General features: G+C 42.4%; 1 pseudogene; it reads left to right on the forward strand.

The window, feature by feature from the left end:
* Positions 1 to 8,583, forward strand: part of LOC102843593 — a 23,770-nt pseudogene that overhangs the window by 7,302 nt on the left and 7,885 nt on the right.

The raw sequence follows: 8,583 nt of genomic DNA on the forward strand, positions 1-8,583 counted from the left end.
TCCACCTCTAATTTTCTCCTCCGTTCTCAAGATGATCACATGAAAACTGTTCAAGTGACTGATGGGAGGTAATGGAAAGTTCTTGAATTTTCTGACCCTTCCCCCTCAGTGCCTCCACAGACACACATGACTCACCACCCCATCTGTGACTATGCAATCACACTGACGTGCTGGGCCCTGGGCTTCTACCTGGCAGAGATCACCCTGACCTGGCAACGGGATGGGGAAGACCAGACTCAGGACATGGAGCTTGTGGAAACCAGACCTGCAGGGGATGGGACCTTTTACAAGTGGGCAGCTGTGACTGTGCCCTCTGGAGAGAAGCAGAGATACACATGCCATGTGTAGCACGAGAGGGTGCCAGAGCCCCAGATCTTGAGACAGGGTAAGGAGAGGGGGTAGTGTTTATTTTGGGGGAACACAGGGGCTCTTCTGGAGCTCTTTAGGCAATCTGGGCTCCTCACCTCCTTCTTGTTCCAGGCTAACTCTTCCACCATGGGAATTATCATTGCGGTTCCCCTTGGAGCTGTGATTGTTCTCACTGTGGTGGTTGGAGCTATGATCTGGAGGAAGAAGAGCTCAGGTAGAGATCAGAAGGGGTCTGAGTTTTCTTGTCTCACTGAGGGCTTTCCAGTCCCATGTAGAAGATCTGCTGTCTTCCCTTTTATTACAAGGGGTGGCCTGGTAGTAAGAAAGTGCTCTGCAAATCCAAAGGCACATAGCAGGTTCAAATCTACTAGCTACCTGTGGGAGAAGGATGGGCACTCTCCTCCAATGTGATTTACTGCCTCTGAAAATCTGCTGAAGGGTGAGCTATGGATTGGTTCTCATGACAACAATAATGATCCACACATACACTGTTCCAGTTGGGGACCCTGGATGCTAATGATGACACTTTGTAAAGCAGATTTGAAAATGCAAGGGGAGTCTTTCACCTTATTGATTCCAGTGATAGAGACCTGTTTCCTAATAATGACAGGTCACAGGGGAAGGCTCCTGCTAAGGACAGACTTCCAGGAGAATTGTTAATCCTGTCTCTGCACATGTTTCCTCGTGGACTTGCAGTTGTAGTTCTAGAAACTTCTCTGGAGTCCACGATTAGTTCACGCTTTCGGGACCTCATGGTCTTGCTTTCTCCCCAGTCTCTCAGAAAATGCTTTCTTCCCACAGAGGAGAGCTACACTCAAGCAGCAAGTTAAAGTATGGAGGGAGGGGGGCTGATGTAGACAGGAACCCAGGGGGGAGCCCTCTCACTCAATAATTCTCCTCCATGTGGGCTCTGAGCAGATTCTGGTTTTGTCCCCCAGATGATAGCGGCACTCAATAACCCTGATGTGCCTCTCATGGCTTCTGTAGGTGAGAACCTGGACGACCTGACATGGGGGAGAGACTGAGAGAGGAGGGTACGAAAGTGTGATGATGATTCTTTGGATTTGGACGTTTTGAGATTGTAGTAGGGTGTTTAGAGTACCAATGCTTGGCAGTGACTGACTTGAATTTCTTTGTGATTCTTCTGTAGTGTGAACTGCTTTCTTATGTGGGACTGACTGATGCAAGATTTGTTCACACTTCACTTTGTGATTCCAGAGCCTCTGACTTCTGTTTTCACAATTGGTGTCTGAATTCTTATTAGCATAATGTGAAGACCTAATAGGACTAACCCACCCCTGCCCACCAGGATCTCCTCCTCACTCTAACTGTATCCCCTCTCTCTCTGATCTATGTTCCTTACATTTTTCCTGTGCTGAATCTGTTACAGACTTGGGCAGGATGAGTGGCAGAGATGCTGAGTGTAGCTGGAGCCTGTGCCCCGTCAAGGCTGAGCACAGTATAACAGCAGCATGGTCAGTCTTTAGGTGAGCCACCTTTGTGTCTTCATTCTCTTTGTTCTTTCAGTAGAAACTTGTTCCATTAGGATGTGATCACAGGGCCTTAGTCCCCAGTGCTTGTCCTGTCTCTAGAGTTATGAACAGCATGGACTTTGTATGGCTCAGGCAGCCTGGGTCCAGCCTAAAATTTGGCTTTTACTCTCCACAATTTGTGTGATTACTTTTTGTATGTTTTTTTTTTTTGTTGTTGTTGTTGAGAATTGTGCCTGCTTTTGTTCTTGCATCATTTGAGTTCTGGTCACATTTGTTCTGGGTATTATCTATACTATAAGAGCTGCAAGAATCAGTTTGCCTGTAATTGTCCTCACAAGATACAGGGTGGCCCATCTACACAGGGGGCTTGGTTATATAAGGAGAAATGAATTTTCAGCCTTGTACAGATCCTGTGCTCTTTCTAGGATTGTTCTGTGGGTGAATCTTTTCATTGTTTCCCTAACCTTTTTTTTTTCCAGAGAGGAGGAATAAAATAATTATTCATCTTAGATAAAATTCTCTTTAGTTTCTATCCTTTTCAGTTCACCCATCTCTTCCTGCCCTTAGCTCTATAATTCTAGTCCTGGGTCCAATCCTAACTCATGGGTTCATAAAAGAAGATGAATTTAAAACCATGAATTTGCAGTTGGATGTAAAATAGTACCTAATAGCGAAACACCATTTTTTCCATGAAGTTGGAAATGTAATCATGTGCTGTCGTGTGTGTGTGTGTGTGTGTGTGTGTGTGTGTGTGTTTAAGTTGGCACTGAGGGAAGGAGGAAACAACAGCCCTGTGGAAAAAGTGTAGGTGGCATTAATGTCATTGTGAGTGGATGGTTGTGACAGCTGCCACAAAACACCATTTGATCTGAGGCTCCATTAATACAGGCACTGTCTCTAGAATCCATAGGTTGGCAAGAAACCAGCGTGATCCTTGGAGGTGAAACTCCATCTCACATACTGTGGACTCGTTGTGAAGAGGTGCCAGTCTTTAGAGAAAGACATCATGCTCAGAAAGGTAAAGGGTCAGCACAAGACAGGAAGATCCTTGACAAGATGAAATGACAAAGTGACTACAGCAATGGGGTCATATGTGTGGAGATGGGGAGGTTGGCTCAGGATAGGACAAGGGTCAGAGATGTTGTTCATATGATTGCTATGAGTTATTTGACTGCACCAAACAACAACACAACTCTAGAATCGAGAGGTGCTCTATACCACACATGAGAAAGAATGTGGCATTAAGATTGGAGGAAGACTTGTCGGCAATCTGCATTATGCAGATGATACAACTTTGGTTGCCAAAACAGAGGAAGATTTGAAATATTTGCTGCAGAAAGCCAAGGACTACAGTCTTCAAAATGGATTGAAACTCAACATCAAGAAGACAAAGACTCTCACCACTGGGTCAATTTGACAGCACTCTGATAGATGGAGAAGAGATTCAGATTGTTAACAATTTCAACTTGGTTCATAGAATCAACAATTTCACAGCAATCAACAATTAAAATCCCATAATCAACTCTTGGTACCAGCAATGAGGAAATCAAACAATAAATTGTATTAGGAAAATTTGCTGTGAGAAACTTCTCCAGAGTGCTAAAGAGCAATGTCAATCTAGAGACCAAGATATCCCTGATCAAAATGGACAATGAATTAAGGATGACAGAAGAAAGATCAATGCCTTTGAGTTGTGACACTGGAGAAGAGTGTTGAACATACCATGGAATGGACTACCAAGAGAACAAACAGGTTTGTCATGGAGAGAGTGAAACCAAGTTGTTCCTTAGAGGCAAGGATTTTTTTTCCAATTAAAAAAAATTATTATACTAGTTTATTTACAAAATTCAAATACATTGTTTTGCAGAACAGATTCTTCCAATTTCCCTCACCCCCACCCATCAAATTGTACAATTCCATGATTAATTTCCCCCTCCCCCTGCACATCCTCATCCCTCTGCTTCCACCCCCTCCTTGGATCCTTATATTCATTCTACAATAATGTTTTTATACAATATTTGTCCTTGTGAGACTGAGTTAGTTCACACAGCATACTGCTCTCCAGTTTTGAAGGTCTGTCTGATATACCTTGGGCATGTAGCCAGGAAAGACTAGTCCTTGGAGAAGGACATCATGTTAGATGGAAGGACAGCACAAGAGAGGAAGACCTAGGAGGAGATGGATTGACACAGTAATGGGAGATATAGGGGTTGGTATGTCAGAAACCATGAGATTGGCTCAGAATAGGACAAGATTCAGAGCTATTGTACATAGGGTTGCTTTGAGTTGCAGGCGACTTGACGGCACATAATACCACCACCAACAACAACTTGATAATTTATTCTACTGACATTTATTGAATATGTCACATTATTATTGTACCTAGAGAAGTATCTTTGAGCTAACATATATTTCTCATAAAAACAGATACAAATTCTGTTAAAAAGAAAGTACTGACTTGTGGAGCACGTGTTTCAGCAGAGAGAAATATGCTGTAAGAATAATGTATTAACTTCCTTGCTGCTGTAACAAATTACTATAAATTTATTCTTATCCTTGTGAAGTTTGGGAATTTAAACTGAACCCACAGGGCTGCATTCTGTCTGAACACTCCAGAGAAGAATGGCTTTTTCATCTTCCAACATCTGACTCCTTTTGGCTCTTGATCTCATCTTTTACCTTCAAAACCAGCAGCTTAGATTCTCCAGGTTTCATGTGCCTGAGGAGACAGAAAATACTCTGGCTTGAGTGAGACACAGCTTTGTCTTCAAAATGACACCTTAGGAAGATTGAAAAAGAACTAGTGACTTTGAATTGCGGTGTTGGTGAAGAATATTAAACACATGGTGGACTACCAGAAGAACCACCACCTCTGCCTTGGAAGAAGCACATGCAGAGTGCTCCTGAGACATGAAGATGCTGAGACCTAGTCTCACATACTCTATGTTACCCAGAGAGAGCATCAGTCTCTGTCGAAGGACATCATAGTTGACAAAGAAGAGTATCAGCTAAAAATTCTCAACAAGGTGCATTGACACAGTAGCTGCAACAATGGGCTGAAACACAGCAATGGTTGTGAGGATGACCCAGGACCGGGCAATGCTTTGTTCTGTAGTTCTCAGGGTCACTATGAGATGGAACCAACTCAACAGCGCCTAACAAAAACAATAAATTATCTTGGAGTATCTGTGTGGCCTTAATGATGTAATCACAAAACTATTTATAAAAGGGAAGCAGCAGATGTAAGAGCTCACTCAGATGTAAGAATGGACATCTTGCTAGGATCCACAATCAACACTCTTAACACCAGCAGTCAGGAAATCAAAAGATGAACTGGATTGGGAAAATCTGCTGTCATGGACCTCTCCAGAGTGCGGAAAAGAAACGATGTCAGTTTAAATACAAAGGTGCTCCTAATGTAGGCCATGGTCTACTCAATTACTTGTTATGCTTCAGAGAGTTGGACAATGACTAAGGATGACAAAAGAAGAAGAGCTGCCTTTGAGTTGTGGTGCTAAAGAAGAGTCTTGAACATACCATGGACTGCCAAGAAAACAAGTAAGTCTGTTTTAGAGAGGATGAAACCAAGTCTCTCCTTGGAGGCCAGGATTTTGAAGCTCTGCGTCACTTACTTTGGGCACGTGGCCAGGAGAGACCAGTCTTTGGAGAAGGACATCATGCTTGGAAGGTTGGACAGACAGCACAGGAGAGGGAGACTCTGGATGAAATGGATTGATAAAGTAAGTGGGGCAATGGGGGTTGGTGTGTCAGAATTTGTGAGACTGGCTCAGGACAGGGAAGGGTTCAGACCTGCTGTATACAGGGTTGCTGTATCACAGGTGACTCAATGGCATATAACAACAATAACATACTATGACAGGTTTGGAAGCAGAAGTGGCATCCAGAAATAACATGCCTCCAGAAACTGTATGAACTTTGATAAATGTCTATAGTTGTAGAGGTGCTTTAGGCCTTTTGTTCATGGGGTTGCTGTGAGTCCTGCTTGACTCGAAGGCAATCTACAACAACAACAACAACAATGTAGAGTATGAAATTCTGTGCTTATAACAAGGTTGGTGCTGCTGCTGCTGGTCTTGATCACACTTAATAGTAAGAATGGGTTGCTATTGTTTGGTGGGGTTGAGTCATTTCCCACTCAAAGACACACTGTGTAGAAGAGAATGAAACCCTGCCTGGCCCTAACTCCACAATTGTTGCTGTGTTTGAAACCATTGTCGATCCATCTCATTGAGAATCTTCCTCTTTCTTTCTCACTGATCGTCTACTTTTATCGATCTTGATGTCCTTCTCCAGGAACTGACCCCTCTTGGTGTTGTTGTTGTTGTTATGTGCCGTCGAGTTGTTTGTGACTCATAGCGACCCTATGTACAACAGCCCTAAACCCTGCTCTATCCTGTGCCAATCGCATTGCCTCTGACACACCCATCCTGATTACCCCAGTCACTGAATCAATCCACCTCATAGAGGGTCTTCCCCTTCTGCACTGTCCCTCTACCCTACCAAGCATGATGTCCCTCTCCAAGGACCCGTCTCTCCTTACAACATGTCCAAAGTATGTCAGACAAAGCCCCAGAGTCCTTGCCTCCAAGGAGTAGCTTGGTTTAACCCTCTCTAGGATGAATCTGTTTGTTTTCTTGGCAGTCCAGGGTACATTCAATACTCTTCTTCAGCACCACAGCTCAAAGGCGTCAATTCTCCTTCTATCCTCTCTAGTCATTGTCCAACTCTCTGTTGCATAACAAGTGATTGCAAAAACCATGGCCTGTATCAGGCGCACCTTAGTCTCCAGAGAGACACTGTTGCTCTTGAGTACTTTAGAGAGGTCCCTAACAGCAGACTTTCCCATCGCAATACGATTTTTTATTTCCTGGCTGCTGGTGCCAAGAGTGTTGACCATGGAACTGAGCAAACTAAAGCTGTGAACAATCTCAATCTCTTCGCCATCCATCCTGATGCTGCCAATTGGTCCAGTGGTGAGAATCTTTGTCTTCTTGATATTGAGCCTCAGTCCATACTGAAGGCTGCAGTCCTTGACCCTCTGCAGTAAGTGCATGAGGTCCTCCTCAGTTTCAGCGAGCAGGGTTGTGTCATCTTGATATCATGTAAATAATTTATGAGACAAAGTCTCTCCATTGCTGCTTCTTTTTAATTTATTTTGAATATTACGTTGGTTTGCATGTAAAGTTAATATACATTGTGTTTCATACTATCTTTATGTTTCATACAGTCATTTTCACTCATTATGTGTTATAAAATCATTCACCATTAAAACATACCCATCATTGCCCTATCTTTCCAGATGTCTGCAGATCTTTCCCATTTTTATGTCCCCTTCCACCCACCAAATTGTGTGACCCTTTGATTTCCTTCCCTGCTCACCCTTCTCTCTTGGTTTCTACCTCTTCTCCCCTTGAATCCCATGCAAATTTTGCTAGTGATCCTTCTGTTTATTACAATAAAGTTCCTATACAATATTTAGCCTCATGAGAATGAGTTAGTTCACTCAGCATAGTGCCCTCCAGTCTTTCCCAAATTATGTAGTAATTATTTTGTGGCTGGACATTTGGGCTGTTTCCATGTTCTTGTGATTGTAAGTAATGCTGCTATGAACATTGGTGTGTAAATCTCGGTTTGTGTCCTGGTTCTAATCTCCATGGGGTATATTCCTAGGAGTGAAATAATTGGATCACATGGAATCTCTATGTTCAGCTTTTTGAGGAAACACCAAACTGCCTTCCAGAGTGCTTGCACTGTTTTACAATCCCATCAACAGTGCATGAGAGTTCCTATCTCTCCACATGCTCTCCAACATTTATTGCTTCCTGTCCTATTAAACTTTGCCCCTGCTGCTGGGGTGAGATCTGGCTATACTTCCTCCAAGACAGATTCATTTGTTTTTCTGATGGTCTATGCTATATTCAATATTCTTAGAAACACCATAATTCATAAGCATCAACTGTTAAGTATTCTTTATTATTCACTTTATCCACATGCATACAAGGTGATGGCAAATACAGTGATTTGGATCAGGTGTACCATCTTTGCTCTTTAACATGTTAGAAAGATCCTTGGCATTATATTTTCCCAATGTATTGTATCAACTTGATTTCTTGAGTACTGCTTCTATGGGTGCAGATTGTGGATCCAGGTAAAAGAAAATTCTTGACAATTGCAGTGTTCTCTATCATAATATTTCAATCTTATCATGATATTGCTTATTGGTCTAATTGTGAGGATTTTTATTGAGGTAGAGAGAGAGGGGAATACCTTCAACAAGACAATTTGACACAGTGATTATAATGGGCTCAAGACTATCAAGGATCATGAGGATGGCACAGGGGAGGGCTGGGTCCACAGGGTTGCTATGAGTCATAGACAACTTCAACCTCTAGCAGCAACATAAACCATACTGAGAGCTTTAGTCTTTGTTGTCAGATTTTGGAGCCCTCTTTACTTTCAGCATACTACACTTATTGAATGACCCTCTAATCCTGCTGTTGTATTCTTCTTCATACAGTCAGATTCTAGGATTATTTGTTTAGTCTACAAATGAATAAGTATGGGGGAAGGGTACAACTCTGACGCACAATTTTCCTGATTTTTTTTTCTACAGGTTCTGTTTGTAGATTTTTTTTCTATAATTATATTTTATTAATTTTCATAAACATTTACAGAGATTTTGGGCTTTCACTCATTCATT

Source organism: Elephantulus edwardii, unplaced genomic scaffold (genome assembly GCF_000299155.1).
Source record: "Elephantulus edwardii isolate Elephantulus edwardi_28Jun2011 unplaced genomic scaffold, EleEdw1.0 scaffold00184, whole genome shotgun sequence".
NCBI classification, from domain to species: domain Eukaryota; kingdom Metazoa; phylum Chordata; class Mammalia; order Macroscelidea; family Macroscelididae; genus Elephantulus; species Elephantulus edwardii.